The following is a 20,690-nucleotide window of genomic DNA, read 5'->3' on the forward strand; positions in this document are numbered from 1 at the left end:
AAGACTCGGCAGTAATTCTGCCTTGGAGGTTATTTCGGGCTTTTAATGAATTTATGATTTATCAAAATTACACGAGTTTTACGATTACTTTGCGCAGCAAATATTTCAATTATATTCACCTTGTGATCATGAGATAAAATCAAATGATTCACTTTTTTCATTTCATATTAATGTAAGGTAGTTTGAAATGTGCTAATAAAAAGAGTCACTCAATGTATAATGAGTCAGCCAACGTAGATGTAATTTAATCACAGAACATTTAAATCGATTCGATTGAATTCTCCTTTCATCTCGAATATGTTTAGTTTTTGCTCTAAATTGTAATATATTTACTTTGAGCTCATAAATTGGTCTTTCGGTTCGATCTAATTTTACATTGGTCCGGATATTTTCGTGTCTTTGTTCCATCCGGTTTTCAATTATATAACTTCAATCTTTTTTTCTTCGTCTTCAAATGCAAACGTGTCATGCTTCATTTAGCAGAATCCAGTTTCATCTCCTTCGCGTATCAACCTTTCCGGTTTCTTCCGTTTCCTCCCATCCATTTCTCTTAGATATCTCCTCGCAATCTTCTACCACCCCCCCCCCCCACTCCTCCCACCCCTCGCTCGATGCGAAACTATGTGGAGAGAAATACTAGGGGAGTACCGAGTGGCTGGATCCCGTCTTAATTCTACATCTGTGTCCCGCGCGTCTCGTCTCGTTTTACTTTATCTACAATTTTTGCGGTCTGAAGCGCTATCTCCGTGTTTCTCAGGATGCGAAACCCGCCGGCCGCGTGTCATACCTCCCTTAATGCAAGAAACGTGATGCTTCCAGTTTTTGCATTCTCCTTCACCTCTTCTTCTTCCTCTTCCTCTTCATCATCTTACTTCTCTTTTTTTCTTTGGTGTCTTTTCTCTCCGGATTCAACAAAGTTCGAGTCTTAATTAAGCGTTCTGTCGGCCCGGTGCTCTTGCGCTTCGAAAATTGTTCCTCCGTCGATCCTGCTCCCAGCAGGTTTTAATGGCTTCCGCCATTCTGAGATATTTTTTATGGAAGCAACTTTTCATAGTGGAATTGTTGTTAGTGTCAAATTTTTTTGACGATTGAGATAATTTTTAACAACACAAATACGTAGATTTTCCAACTTCTCCAGATTCATACTTTTGTTGCGACCTACAACTATTTTTTATCTTTTTACCATGGCTTGGAATTTACGTTGAGAGTTTATCCATTCGGTTGAGTCAGCGGTCAGTAAATTGGTAATCCACATAGGAAAGAGTTATGGAAGAGATTTTTTTGTCTCCTTCATATATTTCTTCATACGCATATGCCGTGCTTAATTACCGTACGAATATTCATTCTCGTTCGAATTTATTAATATCGAAATGTTCTTGATCGGGTGTGTGGTGTCAGCCGAGATTGCCAGCTGTTCCACGAAGCTTGTGATTGCGTCCTGCTCGCGCAGCATAGATGGATTCATGGAAGCTCAAACTTCTGAACAAATCTTTCTGTATCCGGTCCGGTTTCGGCGTTCATTCGTTTCACTGCGGTGTTGTAATATGCAAAGGACAAAGCATGAGATTTCCATATTCAAAAAATCTTTTCAGGATCAGCTCACACCCCAGAACGTACTCAGCCGAATATGTCCGTTTTTTTTATTATATCTTTTGCGGGCAAGTGAAAAAAATCTGACCAACGTGGAACCCTTCCTTCGCAGCCACATGCATAATTATAATGAAAGAAGATCGGATGGATATTTTTCGACAGCTTTTTTTTTTCATTTAGAAGTTCGGAAAAGCTTCGGAAAAATTGTTATAACGGGACTTGAATATGTGTTCTTTCGTCGGGTCCGGCTTCGGACTATCCGACAAACAGAACTAAATGAAAAATTTCTTTTAGTGAATTTGCATAGAGACATGCGGAACGGAAGCGAAATTTTCTATCCAAATTGTCTAGTAAGAGACCGCCACATTTTTACATTTCTATTCGTTGGTTTGAGAAAAAATTGTAGGGTTGTGAAAGCCGACAATTGAAGATCCATTTCACTCTATGAATATGGAAGATGACACGATCCGACAAAATGCAAGAAAAAAGTACGAAGGAAGTGAGAAAGAGTACAAATTATATTCACCGCGGTTGTGCGTGACTGTAACGAATGACAAAGGGCGAAGTGGCTTGGCGGATTTCCAGTTCTATCTGTAATCTCGTAAGGGCGTTAGACAAGGATGTATCTAACCCACGCACGCGCGCGCGCACACACACACATACACAAGCACGCACACATAAGTATGCGTAAGTGCAGGAAGAGAAGTAGAAAGTGTGTAAGATACGGGGATGCTCCTCGGAGTCGACGCTTGCTAAACGACATATAAATGTACATATATAGAGTGTTCCATCGCTAAATATGTTCAATAGTGGCCAAGTTGGTGTTGGGATAATGGCTCGTGGGCGAGCAAAGATCACTCAATTTTAAGGATAATAATCAATCCAAGGGCGATTCAATGAGAAAATAAAAAGAAATCCTTTGACTTAGTTTTCATCCTGAATGTAGTATTTCGCCTCGATCACATCTCACATTGGACACACCCGCTACGGCATGTGCGATATCCAGCCAGAGAGATGCACGAATACAGTATGAATAAGGAGCAAAAGAAGGTGCAAGAGTTCAAGTGGAGAGCGATGAAGGAAGCAGCAAAATTTTGTTATAGCATCTGCATCAAGTGCCAACATTCTTAGACATCGCTCTTAGTACGAGCACTTGCCATTTTTACGACTATAGTCTCCATCTGTTCGACAGTTGAATTATTCTTAGAATTTCAGACAGAAGCTTTTTTGAGAGTTGCCTTGATTAATTTTGTTTATCCGGCGTGTTTCGTATTCCCAATCCAACTCGTATGATCGAACGCCACAATACAGTGCAATAATCTCGATTTCATATGTTTCTACCTACCGCTGTGTTTGAAAATTTATCGATCGTTTCGTCTGTAAATAAATAAGTTAACAAATATCTTATCGTGAATATGTCGTTTAAAAATGTAAAAAAAAAAACTGAAATATAAACGGTACCGATGTTGGACTCTCAAATAAATTTATTTGAATTGAGCTACTGCATTTCCGTGCTCAGAATTCAGCTCATCAGTTTGGGCTATTCGATAGATGCATTCGTAGCTAATGCAATTGTTTAATTGAAAACTATGTTGTTTCAAGAAACGCTGCAATGACAGCTTACAAGATTTGCAAAGAGAAGAGATAGCAATCGCTCCCAATCACAATACAGAGTTCTTTCTCATGAACAAATTTCGTTAATAAGTTAACAAACCGATGATTGCTATCTATTTTTTAGATACCGTTATTATGTCCATTTTTTCCCAGCGAGACAATCTTTGTATAAATGTATTTATTAAAACGGCAATTTAACGTTCTTCCGAGCGTATCGGTTGTATCCGATCAGTTTTGGCAATCGACAGGGCGTGGTTGTACACGAAAATAGTAAAGGTCTCGAGGGATCTCGATTCCCGATGTAATTTTCATAAATCAAAACAAAATATAGAAAAAAAAGTGGAGGTCAACGGGAAATGAATAATGAGAAAATTCTTTATTCCTTTCGTGAACACGATGAGGAATATCATTCTGTTAGCTTCCAACGTAGAGTTTTCGTGAGACAGCTCCCAGACGATATAATCTCTTCAACAGAAACGAAAGTTTTGAGGTTCCTCAAATTCTTGGACTTATGAAGAACGACGTCGTGGAGCGACGAAAAATCGATAATGCTGGGATGAAGGTAAGAAGTATGCAAATTACAAACGAGAGACTTTAAAATTCGGTGGAACTTTATGCAGGTCTTGTAAGAATAGCAAACTTGAATAAAATATGACGAATGGTTTCAACGACCACGACAAAAACTCGCTGAAGAATGATAATTATTAAACAATGTGACAAAAACGAACGAATTATTAGCCTTGTTCGAGGAGATTTTGCCACCGTCGAAGTACATTTTTTATCTTGTAACATTATCGCTAACAAAATATCCATCGACGCCACAAGGGTTACAAAAAAAATCCATAGTATTCTCCGCCTCCCCATTGATTTACCACTGTTGTACATCAAGTTTTCATTCGCGTATTTTTTTATTCACGATTTTAGTAAATTTTTTGGAATCAGTAATGAATTTTCGATCCCAACGAACCCCTGGATTATTTCTTATAACATTGTCTTTTCTGATACCTGGCGTCGTGATGCTGCCATCGCCGCCGCGTCTCTGAATACGAGTCAACTGACATGGCCTAGTTTTTTCATCTGGTTAATTTTACCTTACAGAGGATTGCCAGTCTACAAGGGTCGGGTTGAATTCACTCGGATATAGATTTGAAATAATCTAGATATCAATGAATCACGATTAGCTTCAAGATTAACTGAAAATACGATTATAAGAATCCAATGTAGGGTAGTATGGGGCAAAATGGACACTTAAGGATTTAAGCAAGTTTCATTGATGAGCATGTGGTCTTTCAACTATTTTTGAGTCACAAAATTGATGCCCAGTCCTTGTTTTCCGAATTTCGTAAAAAAAAAAATTACGGGCCAAAACGGACACAGCCCCTCAGAGGCATAAAAATCGAAAAATCGACATTTTTCGGCGCGGTCGTTTCGGCGCGAGGACATTTTGGCGCGGGACGTTTCAGCGCGGGGACGTTTCGGCGCGGGGACGTTTCGGCGCAAGGACGTTTCGGCGCGAGACGTTTGGGCGCTAGCCGTTTGGGCGCGAGGACGTTTGGGCGCGGGCACGTTCTCGCCCGAGAACGTTTCAATAAATCAAGTTGTTTTAGTTTCTATAATAAATTCGTTGCTGTCAATTCGCGTAGAATGTTTTTGAAAAACAGTATTCACATTTCTCCCATTCGAAAATAATTCCACTGAATAAATATGACATTCCATGCCAAATCGACCATAATAAAATACAAGTTATTTCGCAGAGTACGGGATGAGATGGTACTCATGATGATTAACTTAAAATTTTAATAGTCATTCTCGGGGGGCTCTGCCCCCAGCCCCCGCGAAGGTCTTCGCCCCCGGCAACCCCTGTCGCCCGCGTTTCAATATTACACGAGTGTTTAACATCGACAAAGTGTGTGTGGATGTACGGAGATGGATCGCTTTTTTTAACTATTTATTACCATTAACGCGCTCGAAATAGTCATATGAAAAATTTTGGTTTCTATTTTCAGTGACAAGGAAAATATTCTACGCATAACAAAAAAAAATTGTCATTATGTTCAATATCGTAAAAAAATAAAAACACGATGAATTCAATAATTCGATCGCATGGGCGCCGTTGTTGTGCCGAAACGTCCTGCTCCGACATTTTTCAAAATGTAGCCGTTCCAAGCGACTGTCCCCGAATAGAATGTCAACTCGGTAATATGGGGAAAGAAATGGGACCACTCAGGATCCATTCATTGGATCTAAATGAAAAGAAATCAGTCAAATCTTATATCCCATTTCTGTTCATGTTTTTGAGGAATGCAAAAACTCAACTTTGGGTCCATCGTGTTGGAGTATACTTCGTGTTCGCACTATATCGGAGTCCGACCATTAATTTATGGTCCTCGTTTCCGGAATTTATTCAAGAAAATTTTCCGGGGCACAACGGACACAGCCTCCAAGAGGCATAAAAATTGAAATATCGAAATTTTTCTAAATGTAGTAGTTTAGCAGACAGGAAAAAACGCTCACCAAGACAGCTAAGTCCTCGTCTTTTGAAGACGTTTCTTGCATTTTTTGCGAAGGGTTACACCGTCGTCCTCCGAAGATTGAATTTACTGTGTAACATGCAAAAAATAGGCACACCGTGTGTACAAGTGTTGAAGACGTACGAAGATGTCAGTTATGAGTGCGAGTTTTGTAAAAAATGAATAAAAAACCTTTTTTCCTTATTCGTACTTTGACTAGTGTGGTTTTTAAAAATAAGTTAAAAAAGCGAATAGATAGTGAGAAAGTAGTTTGGGATCTATTTTGCTCCGAAACTTGAATTTTTTGGGGATGTCACCGTGGAATTCAATAATTTACCATGATTTATGGTCAGGACATTATTTGGAACCGAAAAAAAAAATTTTATGCGTTTCATGAAATTTCAGTTTCGGGAAAGTCCGTTTTGCCCGCAATTCAACTTTATGGGGCAAAGTGGACACTGTATCTGTTTTGCCCCATGTGTCCATTTTGCCCTATATTACCCTATATTAAAATTGGCTGAACGGTGCGCTTTTTATGCAGCAAGGACTTGAAGGAAATTTCGAACTTGATGAGAAGCACATTGAAAAAAAAAAAATTGAAAAATATACAAACTTTCGAAAGAGGCACTTCTTTTCGCTCGTAAAGTGTGTGAGCTTTAAAAAAAATGTTGTAGCTCGGGGGCGAGTTAAAATAATGTGAAATATCTCGTATACATGTGTTCTCGTAGAAAGGCCATCGTTGTTTCATCTTTCGATATACGCTTATAAAGACGTCAGAAGAATGCAGCTTTTACCAGAATGAAGTGGAATAATTAATCCGATCTGACATCGTCGTACGTCATCGCAAAGTGCACGTGATGCAACCAGTAAAATTGTTACGATAGTTTAATAAAATTTTACCAAAGTTATGTACCCTTGGATGATACCTCGCAATTTTCATAGAATTTTCTCATCCAGATATACATATACATCTCGAGGTTGCTGCTCACACTCGTTATGGTGGAAGTATAAAATCATAGCATTACGATTTAGATCGGTACTCTACTTTCATTTCGTTTTTTTTTTACATGTTCGCATTCGTTGCATTCGCTTTTATGGGGCCTTCTATACTTCGTTATTCGTCTTGCTATTATTTCATTATTTTTTTTGTGCCAAATTTTGAAAAATAATGAACAAGTCCATACGAATCTGAAACGTGTACGCTCGCGAAATGCCACGCAATCGAATTGCTTTGTTCGTTGTTCGAGTGAGAGTTCTGGTGCCCGCGCGGGCCTCAATCTTTTTGTGGTTTCTTATAAATTATTATTCTGGAATATACCGAATGCGGAGCGCAGCTAAGTATTATTGATTAAATTAATGTGGACAGAAAGGTTCCCGCGAAAGTAAAATTTTGAGACTTTTCCGTCGATAGAGAAACGAAGGGGAAAAAAAACAGGGATACACAACTGCAAAAGAATGATATGAATAGGATCCGAGCGGAATTGGGGTTAACGGGGATTGTTTGTCGACGGATAGATTTGAGCTCGGTCAGTCGTCTCACACGAGAAGCAGATTGTTTTAGTCAGAGCGTGTAAAGCTTGCTTCCCTTTCGATTCGGCTCCCGACTACCATGCCTTCAGAACCTTCCACGGTGACGGTTTTTCATTTCCTATTTACAAATCTTCCGACATCAGATTCGTCTACTTTATTCGTACTTGCGCGTGTTCAATTGACGTCAAAAAGAGTTCGAGAGCCGCTGGCTTTTGTTTCTTTTTTCAAACGTTTGTTTCAACGGACAGAATTTTCTAGAAGACGAGAATAAGTGATGTTTAAAAATTCTATAATCTCCATCACGATTTCTATGAACATCGCACACAAGTGACTGGCTCTTGGGTCTAACTCGACATTCATGCTCCGAATTTTCCTTTATTCCTGGATAAAACTTGAGCCACTTGGCCTATATTAGTGTAGCGCCAGCACCCGGATAATGTTATGTTGAACCGTCAGCGCGAAGGCGGAATATACTCGTCGTAACTTTGTAAATTTTTAAGTGCCTGTGAGCATCTCATAAATGTAAACGAGCTCAAAGCTTCCGGATGCATGGAGCTCCTCTTTGCTGTTGCTACTGCTCCTCTTGCTGCGCCGTCGAAATCGTACCAACTTTGGTCGCACGAGTGGTTTAGCGTGTTACACGGATCAAGAAATCCTCGTCGGGAGAAAGAGCACTGTGCACAAAAGGAAAACAAAAAAATGTAATACATAGGAATAGCCAAAAGAACATAAGATATCCGAGCAAGTATATAGACGACAAGAGCGAAGGAACATTGTGGTGCGGGAAGACCATGCTGATAATCCGATAGATTCGGAGGCATCTTGTAAATAGTTGAAAGTAAATGCGTTTTACAGCACACAAGGGATCCTTCTTCAATCCCTTATCAAGAGACGCGGTAGCGGCTCGACGCCAAGTATTAAAATTTCGCTTTTTTTTTAGAAGAGTGGCAATTCCTAAATATTTTGGAAAATTATACATTTTCTCCTATCACCAAGAAAATGTTTACAAATGATTTATTCAAAGTTGAATAACTACCTTGAGGTGGCGAAAGCAATTATCCCATTATTCCACCTGGCATTCGTTATGTAAATAACTCTTTTCCGTTGTTTTCAGCATTGTTTTTCGAATTCTTTACCGCTTATTTCCATTGAAACTTGCGCAACACTTTCGACTCCCTCGAGGATGAGTCACTAGAACATTGAACTATTTGAAAGCAGTTTTGTCGTTTCAAAAGTCGTTAATGAGGCAATGAGTTCGTAGTACGAGTAATAAATTCTTGAACTTGAAATACTGAGGTTTCGGTCTTGCTGGTTACTTATGACTGAATCATCGAATGGATCGATCTCATACTACTTATGGAGAGCAAATCTGCCTCATCTCTTTTTCTCTCTCTCTCTCTCTCTCTCTTAAACCATTCAATTCTAGAATTAAATGTAAATAAATCCAAAGCCTTGATTATTGGAAGTAGTGCCTTGGTGAGAAAGATTGACTTGGCATTGTGTCCGAGTATCAAAGTTGGGCCGAATATACTTCAGTTTACGACAGAAGCGCGCAATCTAGGCGTAATCTTCACTAATAATCTCGCCTGGAATAAGCATGTCACTCTGATTAGCCGAAAAGTGCACGCTATATTGCATAAACTCAAGCATCTACGTAACTCATTATCACGAGAATTAAGAGCTAAGCTAATTGTAACCCTTGTGTTTCCTCATTTTGATTACTGCTGCCTTGTGTACAATGATCTTACTGAGGAATTAAATACAAAGTTACAGAGGTTATTAAACTGTTGTGTAAGATTTGTATTCGACTTACGTCGCGATGAGCGTGTCACTCCGTATAGACATCGCCTTAACTGGCTCTCAGTTAAAAATTCTCGTCTCTACTTCCTAGGTATTTCAACCTACAAATTGTTGAACTTGTGTTATCCACCGTACCTCTGTGAACTACTACCGAGAGTTAATCTCTCTGACCGCCATTCAGCTCGTCTCCTAACTGCCGGTGATAGCACAAATCGCACCTTTACTATATACCTAATCATAGAACCGAGACACTACACAACTCATTCCGACTATCCTCTGCCTACCAATGGCATAGTCTTCCGAAAGAAGTGACATCCGCTAGCTCGCTCTCAGTGTTCAAATCGCGGCTTTTCTCATATATTTTTAGATTAGAAACTCTTAATTATAATGTGTGAAGGCTAGGATAGTTAAGTTATTTTAAGTTATCCTACTTTATATTATTATTAATACACTCATGTGCGCTTCTATATTAACTAAAATATTAGTAATTTAGCAACTTAAAACTTAAAACTTAAAACCAAAATTGTTAAAATTTGTCATAATTTGCTTCATAGTTATTATAACTAGAGCATAATAATAAACAATCAATCAATCAATTCATCTGTTAAATGCATTGACTCGAACAGTCTCCACCCTGGTTGATCATGTGACCGAAAGATTTGACATAAATTTAATATTTTTATGAAAACAAATATAAATTTCTTAAAAATAATGGACCGTTAATAGACGAGATTGCACGTTCACTACAAACAATGCATCAATTTAATTCGGCTGACTAAATAAAAATTTCGACAGAGCTTTCGAATTTTTGCAGCCAAAGTATGTTTTGTTCGAAATGAAAAAAATGTACAATCTTAATTTAGAAAGTAATTTCTTTCTTCTTCCTGGAATACAAATTTTTTCGATTAAAGTTTTTTATTTTTATACCGAAGAGTAATGCGATTGCTGGAATAAAAGTCAATTACTTGTTTCAAGTACGTTGCGTGTTTCCAATGAAAAATATTGCATATTTTTCATGAGTAATTTCCATGTATGTCATCAAAATAAAATATTGTCACCAAAAATATTATTTATTTACCACGAAAATATATTATTTGCTATTGGCAGCAATTCTGTATTTAATTTAAATAACGGTATTTAGTTTCAAGAACCTTTATTATAACGACTAATCAATAACTGCCAAAAAAATGATTTATTGGACGTAAAATATTTTTTTATCCAACCCAAATGAAAATATTTTAGTAGCCAATGAATTTCCCTCAAATAATTTGAATTACTTGGAAAAAGAATTTTTTTTTAACAGTGTGCTGTGAATTTGTGTAGACGAAAAGGGGAATAGGATACGACGGTTTTTATATAGAATATCGGGAGAAGAGAAAGCTGGCTTCGACTGGGCCGAATTAATCTGATTGTAACGCGGCGAGTTTCGAAACATTCTTGCTTTTCTGATGAAAAGATTAGGTTAGCTGTCGTAGAATGACGATTGTATTCGAACGAATGCGTTGGTAAAACGTAGTCAGCTCATTATGAATTCGGAGGAGCGAATTAAGGGCTTTCTCGCATCCAATGAACGTTGAAAAGGCATCTTTAAAGTATACCAATTTATACGTTTTGAGATAGTATAAAAGCGCGCGACTGACTCCATCGTGACACTCGAAGAGTCATAGTTTGCGCCGTCACGAGCGCAAGCTTATTTACAGGTGAACTTATTTATAAGCATTAGCCTTTTCTAGTTGTTTATTGATTTGAATAGCAGCACCTAATTTCACGACACTTTTAATCAAACGTGGTAATCACAAAACACTATTTACTAAAATCGCAAAACGCTATTTGATAAATACATAAGTGATACGAGGAAAAACAAGATCGATATAGTTGCATGACGAAACATGAATTGCTCGTCATAGTCCTTTTTACGAAGCAGTCAATCTTGGGAAAAAAAAGAAGTTGTGACAAAATTCGATTTTGTATTACTTCTCCCAAGGGAATATAAAAGCGTATACTCTGAACGAGAGAGCGGTATAGGCAAATACTGGCTCGCTACTGCGCTCCTGGTAAATATTTGCAAAATAAATACCAATTCTCGTGATTTTTCTGTTCGGCACGTTTCCACCTGATGCACGCCGATACAGCATGTACAACGTAATGGCCAGAACAACCTCTTTTAGCATCTGCTGTATTCCGTTCAATAGGTTCTTGACTCGTAAGTTTCTTCAGTCGACATCCATAATATATATATATATATATATTAGAGTGGTTCAAAAAAATCGACTATTTTTATTTCTTCAAAGCCCGGGTTTCAATTATCGCAGTGAGGTGAAAAAGATGCCTGACAAAATTTGAACCCTTAAAAAAATTTTTTAGAGGTCGCTCATCGCGATTTTCTATTGTCCATTTAAATAACACAGGGAAGACGTTACTAGCTGCTTTTGAATTTTATTCCTCGGTAACGGGTGAGGGTACGACAACGCCCAAGGTGGTTTTTTGTAGGGATTTGAACGCTCTATAAAAAAAGTCTCTTGGCGTTTTACGCTAAACCTACTCCTACGAAAGTTATTCAACGTCAAAAAATTGGCTTTGAAGAAAATTTCGACATTTTTTCACTTTTACGGCGAAACTATTGACCTTGTCACAAAACGCTGTGGAAACTTTTTTTGGAAATCATGTGATTTAGTATAATATCGTGTTCTTAGTTTATTAAAAAATTGAATAATTTATAATAATACTACATTACGAGGTTATTCTTACAATTAGAGGAAACTGCAATTTCCGTCGAGTGAATCTGCTTAGTTATCGAGTAATTATGGATTAAAGCCGATTTCTTATGCCCGGAATGTATACCTATATATATGGAAACGCTATGCTTATACACTTGAACTTTAGTGATCAATTACTCGATAACTGTACAGAAGAAAAATTTTAAAAAATTTGTACTGTCAAATTTGGCCCTAAAGAATATGTTCACCAAATTTTATTAAATTCTTATCATTTTGAAATTTTTAATGTATTTAACATGGTTTAGCATGGCAACATTGTATCGTCGGTAGCCACCCTCCTTAAAGCGACTTTACCAGAAGCATTTGAGAAACACTATCCAAAAACACAAGTGATAATTGACTGTACTGAAGTGAATACTGAAGTACCCTCACAGGTGAAAGAAAGAGTTTTAATGTACTCCGAATACAAAAATCATCATACAGTGAAGTTTTTGGTAGGATGTACTTCAAATGGGTTTGTGAGCTTCGTTTCGAAGTGTTATGGTGGCAGAGCAGGAGACTGTTTTATTACAAATGATTGTGGCTTAATTGATTTAATTGAATCTGGAGATGTTGTTCTTGCAGATAAAGGTTTTCCAACAATCCGTGCTCAGGTCGAAAATAAAAAGGCCATTTTTGTTATGCTTCTATTCCTACACAACCCTCAATTTTCACCTGAAGAAGTAGAGGAAACGTACTCTATTGCTTCAGTGAGAATACACATAGAGCGAATTATGCAACGAATTAAAGATTTTAATATTTTTTCACGAGTGCCTATATCGTTGTTCCCTCACATAGATGAAATAGTTTTTGCTGTTTGTGCTTTTATCAACATTGAGAAACCAATTACCCAACAATAATAATGTATGTTTACGATGATACAGAATTGTAAATAAAATTGCAGAAATCATGTATACTAAGGACCAAAATAAATAATCATTCGACAAAAAAAGTAAATAATACGAATTTGAAATTTTCATTCATTTGAGATATTATAAATACGTTTGATAACAATAACAGCCCAATGTTAATTTGTTCGACAATTAATTTTGTTATAAAATTCTTAATATATCAACAGTCATGACTTATAACTACAATTTTAAACAAATAAGAGTAGAAACTATTTGTGTTCATCAAACGATGTTTTCAGTTTTAGCGATACTTGACTGCACTTATTTAAAAGTATAACATTTGAAAAAAAGGGAAGTTCAATTCACGTTGGGCTGATGCTAATTTCAACTGCATAATCTTTGTTATTTCCACTAGCGACTCTGCTGCTATAATCTCTGCTTGGTTCTTTTCTTCAAATTGCAGCATTGTAGAAAGCGGAGTATGAGCCAATGATTGCCCAACCATTTTTGACGATACTAAACACGGTTCGAGTTTAGATGCCTTGGTGCACAGAGGTTTGGGTGGAAACAAATTTGACATTAGGGCTCCTTTATCATAGCCAAAAAGTTGACGATGCGAAGGCTTTCCCCATTCTTGCGGCCTGCTTGTTTTTGATGAGGCGCTTTCAGGTGAATTCACATGGTGGAGCAGTACACAAATGTGTTTGCATTTCCCTGATTGACCGGCTTTGCAGGAACACTCAGCATTTAAGATGTTTCTATTGCCATCGAGCTAAAAGATGAATGATATTTAATTTTTCATAATTTCAAGAGATTATCTTTTTTAAAGATCACAAAATTTTCAATGCGTACCGTTATTTTCACGTCATAGAGAACAGATACACGAGTCTGAGCCACGACTTTCCCTGTTACTGTCACTTCATCCACTGACATTTCTGTTTCGACGACGTTTAAAACGTGTCTCGATTCGAACAGTTTCTTTCCCTTCATGTCATTTTGGCCCCGAATGCGATCATTTTTGATCGGACAAAAACCGTATTTGATTACTTTAATCATTTTTTTTTCCCGAAAAATTACTTATTTTCAATGATTAACAGTCAGAATAGCACTGGAAAAATTGCCCATTGAGACACGAGACAGCGCACTCATCGGCGATAGTGCTGCCTCTATAGCTCACGCACGGTCCCTATACAACACAGCAGTAGTTAATATGGGGAAAAATCAAGGATACAACCAATTTTATCCGAAGAGCACGTGACAAAGCACAACGATTGAATTTGAATCTATGAAGCGTCGCAAGGACTTTACGAGCAATGTATGAAATGTGTTTGTTCCAGGTTAGATTAGAGACTGAAATAACCCCTAAATTCATGACCTCGTTTACAAACGGTAAAGGAATGTTATTAACCACTATCGCGGGAAGCTCAGCATAATTTAGCCTTTTTATGCGCTTACGACTGCCAAAAATTATAATCTTAGATTTGGCGATGTTCAGTGTCAAACCATTATCATTTGAAAAATCAAAGATTGCATTTACATCACGGCTAACTTTTCTCAAAGTGGTGCAGAGGTCACTGTGTTCACACTCAAAGTATATTTGTGTATCATCAGCATAAATTATATACTTGGTGAATTTCAATTTGCTCGCAATATCGTTGATGAAGATAGAGAATAGAATGGGTCCTAGTACTGATGCCTGTGGAACATTCAAATCAGTTTCAAGCCAGCTTGAGCAATGGCCACGTTCATCAATGACAGCTTAAGAGCGGTTTGTGAGATAAGACCGAAAAAACATCAAAGCCCCGTCATTCCAGCCAAGTGCCTTTAATTTGGCAAGGAGAATTGCATGTGATACCTTATCAAATGCGTTGCTAAAATCAAAAAGCACGAGAATCATCAACTTTCCATTGTCTATTGCTTTACGCACATCCTGTAAAATCTTTAATAAGGCCGTTTGGGTACTAAAACCTTGCCTATACGTCGATTGCATTGGGTCAAGTAGGTTGTGGCATTCAAGATAGGACATAACTTGGCCTACGATGGCCCGTTCTAATAACTTAGAGAATTCAGAAAGATTTGCGATGGGGCGTGTATCAGATGGTAAAGCCGGTTTTTTGCATTTCAGCAATGGGCGAATGAATGCACACTTCCAAAGTAAAGGGAAGTATCCCGTAGCAATAGAATGATTGAAAATTCTCACCAGAAACTCAATAATTACAGGAGCAGATTTTTTAACGCTAAAACAGGATATACCATCAGGGCCAGGTGACAGCGAAGGGGACGAAATGTTCATAATCAATTTTGAGACTTCAGCCAATGTAACAGGCACCAGGAAGAAAACGTGGTCATTATGCGGAATACTGGCGAGTCGACAGATAATATTGCCACTGGGGCTCGTAGAAGAATTGTGCTTCGGTATATTCGGAAAAAACGAATTTAATTCATCTTTAGTAAAGAAGTTTAATGGGGAGTTTGCCACCGATTTCGCAAGCCCTATTCGGCCAAGCTTTCTCCAGAGTCTAGCAGGATCATGAATCGAGTTGAGTTCTTGGAAATGATGATCGTTTTTAGCTTTTTTGATCTCGATGGAGAGACGATTCCTGAAATCTCGATAGATTTCGTAAGCAAGCAAATTACCCGATCGCTTAGCAGTCTTGTATAGCCTATCACGCTTTTTGATACGGCTCATAACATACTTGGAGAGCCAAGGGACCGCTGGTTTTCGTATTTCAAAAACATGTGATGGAGTAGTGGCATCCAAGGCGTTACAAATAGTATTGGTTAAAGCAGTTACATAGGAGTCAATGTCAGCCCAGCGGGGCCCGGTGGAAATTCCGAACTGTGAGAAATAAGAAGGCTCAAAAATCCGAAAATCTCGCTAGTGCGATATATCTATATATTTCGAGTCCCAGCTAGATTTTCAGAATTTTGAGCCTTCTGATATCTCACAGTTCGGAAGTTCAATCCCGCCCCAGCCCAGCTGACGACTGAAGACGAGGACAGAGAGGCATCACTTTGAAACTCTCTCAATTTTGCTACGATAATATTGTTATGTTTACAGATGTCGCATGAAGTTAAGCACCGGCGTGAGATAGTCCTGGGAGAGTTTGTTCTAAGATCACATTTATAAGTGAGTTCTAGTAGATCATGGCCATCAATAAATGGTTCATCAGACTTATGGAACGATGAGATCTTTTCATCATCGTTGACTAACTTGATATCAAGCCAAGAGTCAGATGAGGCGGTATGGAAAGTAGCTTGCGAGTTTATTAGCGAGAGGGCACACGAGAAAACAAGATCACGTAGATATTGAGCTTCAAAGTTGTTCAACATTAAATTACAATTAAAATCACCTCCAATGATGATGTTCGAATAAGAACTTGCCATCTCCATGAGTATATCCGCATACTGTTCAAATAGGCGACCTTTGGGACGTCTATAGACAGTGGAAAATAGAACCGAAGTAGTAGAAGTTAACGAAATTTTGAGAAACAAGAATTCAGGTGCATTATCAAAATCATTTGGAGAGGCAGCAAGAATCTGAGCACGGAGAGAGCAGTGGATGTAGCATGCTACTCCACCACCCTCTTTTCCTTCTCTATCATTGCGGATCAGAAAGTAACCGTCTAAATGAACAAGCGAGTCAGGAATGTGAGAATGTAACCAGGTTTCAGATATTGAAATAATGTGAGCCGAATGAGAAGCAAAGTGGGCTCGAACAAAATCAATGTGCGCAGGAAGAGAATTGCGCATTGAATTGCGCAACTTTTAGCAGACCAGAAGGCGATTACAATTGAGTGATGCTAGGTGATGCACGAGAGTAGTTTATGATGGAATTGCCATCATTGGGACCATACAGTCAGGCTTGGGGGATTAAATCAGGAAAATCATCTAGTGAATTGATCACAATGCGCTCGCCACCAACAACTTTCCTAGCGTAAATCACCCCGTTTGCAGACCAGACATATTTAAAGCCTGAGTTTTTCCCTTTAGCTCGAGCCTTTACTTGAAAATCTCTGGCTTCGAAGGATAACATCTCCCGCAGAGCAATGTCGTGATTGGCAGCTGATGGCGAACAGTCAGGAAAAATTTTACCCCATTTAAGTTCATTTTTGAGTCTTTTCTTTCTTAGCACTGCATTTGAGTATGACGTTAATGTGACGATGTATTTGCATCCAAACTGACGGTTAGAAGTATTAGACAAAAAAACATCGGTGTGTTGATTTTTTGGATCCCTATGACATGACTTAGCAGACAATTAAGTTCCAGAACACCAAGGATTCTTGGTGTCCTGGAGGGGGGGGGGGGGGAAGGAGGAGAGAGAGATTTCATCTGAAAACATGGAAGATTGAAAGTGATTTGTCGTGCGTCCTCCGTTTCTACAAACCTTCCAAAGCAAGCAGGGAAATGAATTGTTTTTCTCCTCATATCGATGGGTCAGTAGGTACCACCGCTGAAGAAAATATCGCACGGCTAGTGAATAGTGAGAGAAGTTCTTCCTCCGCTTATGTGGTGGCATGGACCGAGTTCCCGTATATGTCTACTACATGGACATAATCTCGCCGATAAATAAAAAAGAGGGATACAAAATAATGGTATATATTATACAACGGAACAGAGTGTTGGTGTGTTTAGCAACATGTATATGTATGTAGCCATTCACAGCCAAGATCTGTATGCAGTCAAGATGAGATACCTTATGGCAAAATTATGCTATGTATCCTGGCAAAAGTAAAAAGAAAGCGAGTGAGCATTCAGAGGGAGGTAGGAAGGGAGGGAGTATATCGACACAGTCGCGATATTATGTTAAACGTCAGCGTGGAAAATTGGTTGTCGGTAGGCCAACGGTACGTACTGTATATATTTGCACTCGAGTCACGGACTAACCGGCCATCGTCGAAGCAGCTTCGCGCGGACGTTTGATCGATGGTAGTTTAAACATTTTCTTTTCGCGCACGCGATCCATGAAGGGGATGAAAAAGGATGGCGGTGCAGCAGCCCTGATACATGATTGAAACGGGAACTTGAGGGATGCCCTGCTGTCGCTGACTACGTATCAAGTTTTACGCCGCCCTTCTTTTATTGATGAAAAATCCTCTCACCGTTCTTTTCGAACTTTCCAGCCAATGATAGGGGAGACGGGGGCAAAACGGGATACCGGAAAAATGGGAGAAATTTTTTGTCTTTTTTTTTTTTTTAATTTTTATCCTAGTCCGAAAAGAACATGAAACATATTTTTTCAAAAATATCTTGTTTTTTAGGATTTTGATTTAAAAAAAAAATCGTTTTTTTCAAATTCTCTTTTTTACATCACTTCTAAAGTGAAAACGTTTTTGCACAGATATACAAAAAGTATTTGTAAATCTGTGATTACTGCCTCGCAGATTACTGTCTACGACAGTAATCGCAGATATATGTTTGCGTACCATCATGTGTGGTTACACCTGCACATGAATCATGTGCCCACTCTGCACAATTTTGGCACTGAATCCATGATTCAGTGAACAAAGAATACAAATTTTTACAAAATAAACATTGGCAATCTTCGTTATTATTCATATAATTAATTTTGAATTGAATTACAGAGGGTGCGTTCGACGTACGTAAGCGCTGAGAGCGCTCACAGCGGGCGCTCGACTTACGTTTGAGCGCTGTAAGCGCCGAGATCGCTTTCAACGCTTACAACGGTAAGTCGGAAGTACTCGGTTATGGGTGTAAAATGCACCCAAGGTGCATTGAATTAAAATCATAGTAAAAAAAAATTTCATGAGTTTTTGAGGGGTACTCTGTTTTGCCTCGGAATTTTTTTTTTTTTGAAAATTGAACAGAATTCCAGTACATTTTCCGTTTTGCCCCGGTCTCCCCTATATAAAGTGATGGTCCAACCGTCTCTGTGATTTTTCATCAAACATTCCGCATCTATGACCCAACTATTTTTCAGTCTGTGAATTTTCAAGATGTAAAAAAAAGTTTGTTCATCATACACTTTTAGCAAAGTGAGCGTAAGTTACGAATCAAACACTTTCATAACTTGTGATATTAGTTGAACAAATTTTCAAAGGATTGAGATGCGGATTGAAAAGTATGGTATTTGAGTGGTCATTCTTGTCAGTAATCTCTCACACGGACCTCTTCTCCATGCATTCTCGATTGGATTGGACTTTCCAACTATCCTATCCGCACCCGAGGGATTCAACAGAGAATTGCAATATCCCGGTACTCGTCCGGGGAGGCTCCTGTGCAACGCCTCCCAATCCGGGGTTCGTTCCAATTCTCGCACGAAAATTATCCGCAGTATATTAAGGTGATAGCCAAATTACGTCGTGCTTGGGTTCCGGTCGGCCCCACTGGAGGGGGATGAGGCTATCCAGCAACCTATTTATGATAACTATTATCCAAGTGGGATTGGCTTTCCCCAATGAGCATTCCCGTTGCGTTTTCGCATATTTTTATTTGATCGTTCCGTATCTCTGCGGCACCGACGCGCGTACGCGCGCGCACACACACACACACCGTATCTCGTTTGTTCTGCGTATTATGTATATGTATAAAGAGTACATGTGTGGATCGTGATATTGACGTGGAATCGAATTAACCGAATGGAAAAATCGAGGTGGAATACAAAGCTCTTTATTCTCCATCCTACGTCTTTATAATGCGTTTTTCATATTCTGCTTCCTGTACAACCCTCTTACATGTACATTATTTATATTTACATAAACATATTTTGATATATTGATCAAAGTTAATCATCGGTTATCGGACTAACAACAGTAATAACGACAAGAGTTAATCCTGATTATCTGCGTCATTTTGGTATAAAACATCTTTTGGATTTTAATTCGTGGTACAATCCTTCCGCTATATATAACCTTCTCATTACACGAGGATTTAATTACATTCGTTCCATCCATTCCTCACGATAATTAGACCTATTAATAATTTACGTTTCGCGTTATATTCCCAAGGCGGGTATAATCCAAATAACGAAAGAGTGTATTCCGAGAATTCTCTTCTCGATTCTTCGCCTGCTCGAGTAATCTATTAACGGGGCTAATTTTGCCGGAGAAAAGTTTCAACTTGAGGATTACAACAAGGTGATGTTCTTACGAAGAATCTTTGAGCGAGCAGAAAATATTGTGAATCTTATGAATTATGGAGTGTTGTTTCGGGAAATAATCTCACGAAAATTGTTAAAACACTGCATTAGCTCCGTTAACGGAGCGAGTTAACGTGAAATTCATTAATTAAGTAATATCTCGTTCTTTTATTTTTATCAATGTTTTTAAATACGTTGTTCGTGCATGTAAAATTAATATTAATATTAATATTGATATTAAAACCAATGCAATTGAATATAAATACTACTCAAAAGTGAGTTTCATAGATTAACGAATGCTTGCCATTATTGCATGATGTTGGTAATTATGGCGGACTACTTCATTATATTGATCTTGCAGGGTGGTGGTCTTGACGTCAGTTATATTGAGAGACTCTGCACGTTCCGTGCGACGGTGTAATATCCATTATTAAATGCTCATTGCTTGACTTACGTTCCCAGATATAGCGTCTATAGCGACCCACGGTATGTATCATCGCTATATATTCGTGCTATGAAGCCGTCTTCAGTCTCATCTCACGTCGCTCTCAACGATTCAACCCATGCAGCAATGATGTACTAGTTAAATGGATGCATTAACGAATGTCACGATCAACAAACAAATGTTTCTGCTCCTTATTCGAATACACCTTTTTTAAATCCGTATCTCCGCCGTATCTCAGGGTAATGAAAATATCGAACGCACACACTATTATTATCCTATTGTTTGACTTATCGTGGGTGATGGTCGTTTAAAAAAAATTTATTTTTGTTCGAAATACACAAGATTGAACTTATTGTGAACTCTTTATCGTTATAGTTCGAAATAGATAATCGTCTATGCGAAACACCAATTTGTACTCGCTTGAACAAAAATATTCTTGTCTTTTTCGGTTGATGGAGTGTCATCATGGAGTGTCTATTTTCATTTCGACATATG

At 38.3% G+C, this 20,690-nt stretch overlaps 1 protein-coding gene across 1 annotated transcript in view; it reads left to right on the forward strand.

Annotated features, from left to right (window-relative positions):
- Nucleotides 1-20,690, forward strand: part of LOC122412070 (protein amalgam-like) — a 248,795-nt gene that overhangs the window by 87,158 nt on the left and 140,947 nt on the right. The gene's annotated exons all lie outside the window — the stretch shown is intronic.

The sequence above is a fragment of the Venturia canescens genome, chromosome 6 (genome assembly GCF_019457755.1).
Source record: "Venturia canescens isolate UGA chromosome 6, ASM1945775v1, whole genome shotgun sequence".
In the NCBI taxonomy this organism is placed as follows: Eukaryota; Metazoa; Arthropoda; class Insecta; order Hymenoptera; family Ichneumonidae; genus Venturia; species Venturia canescens.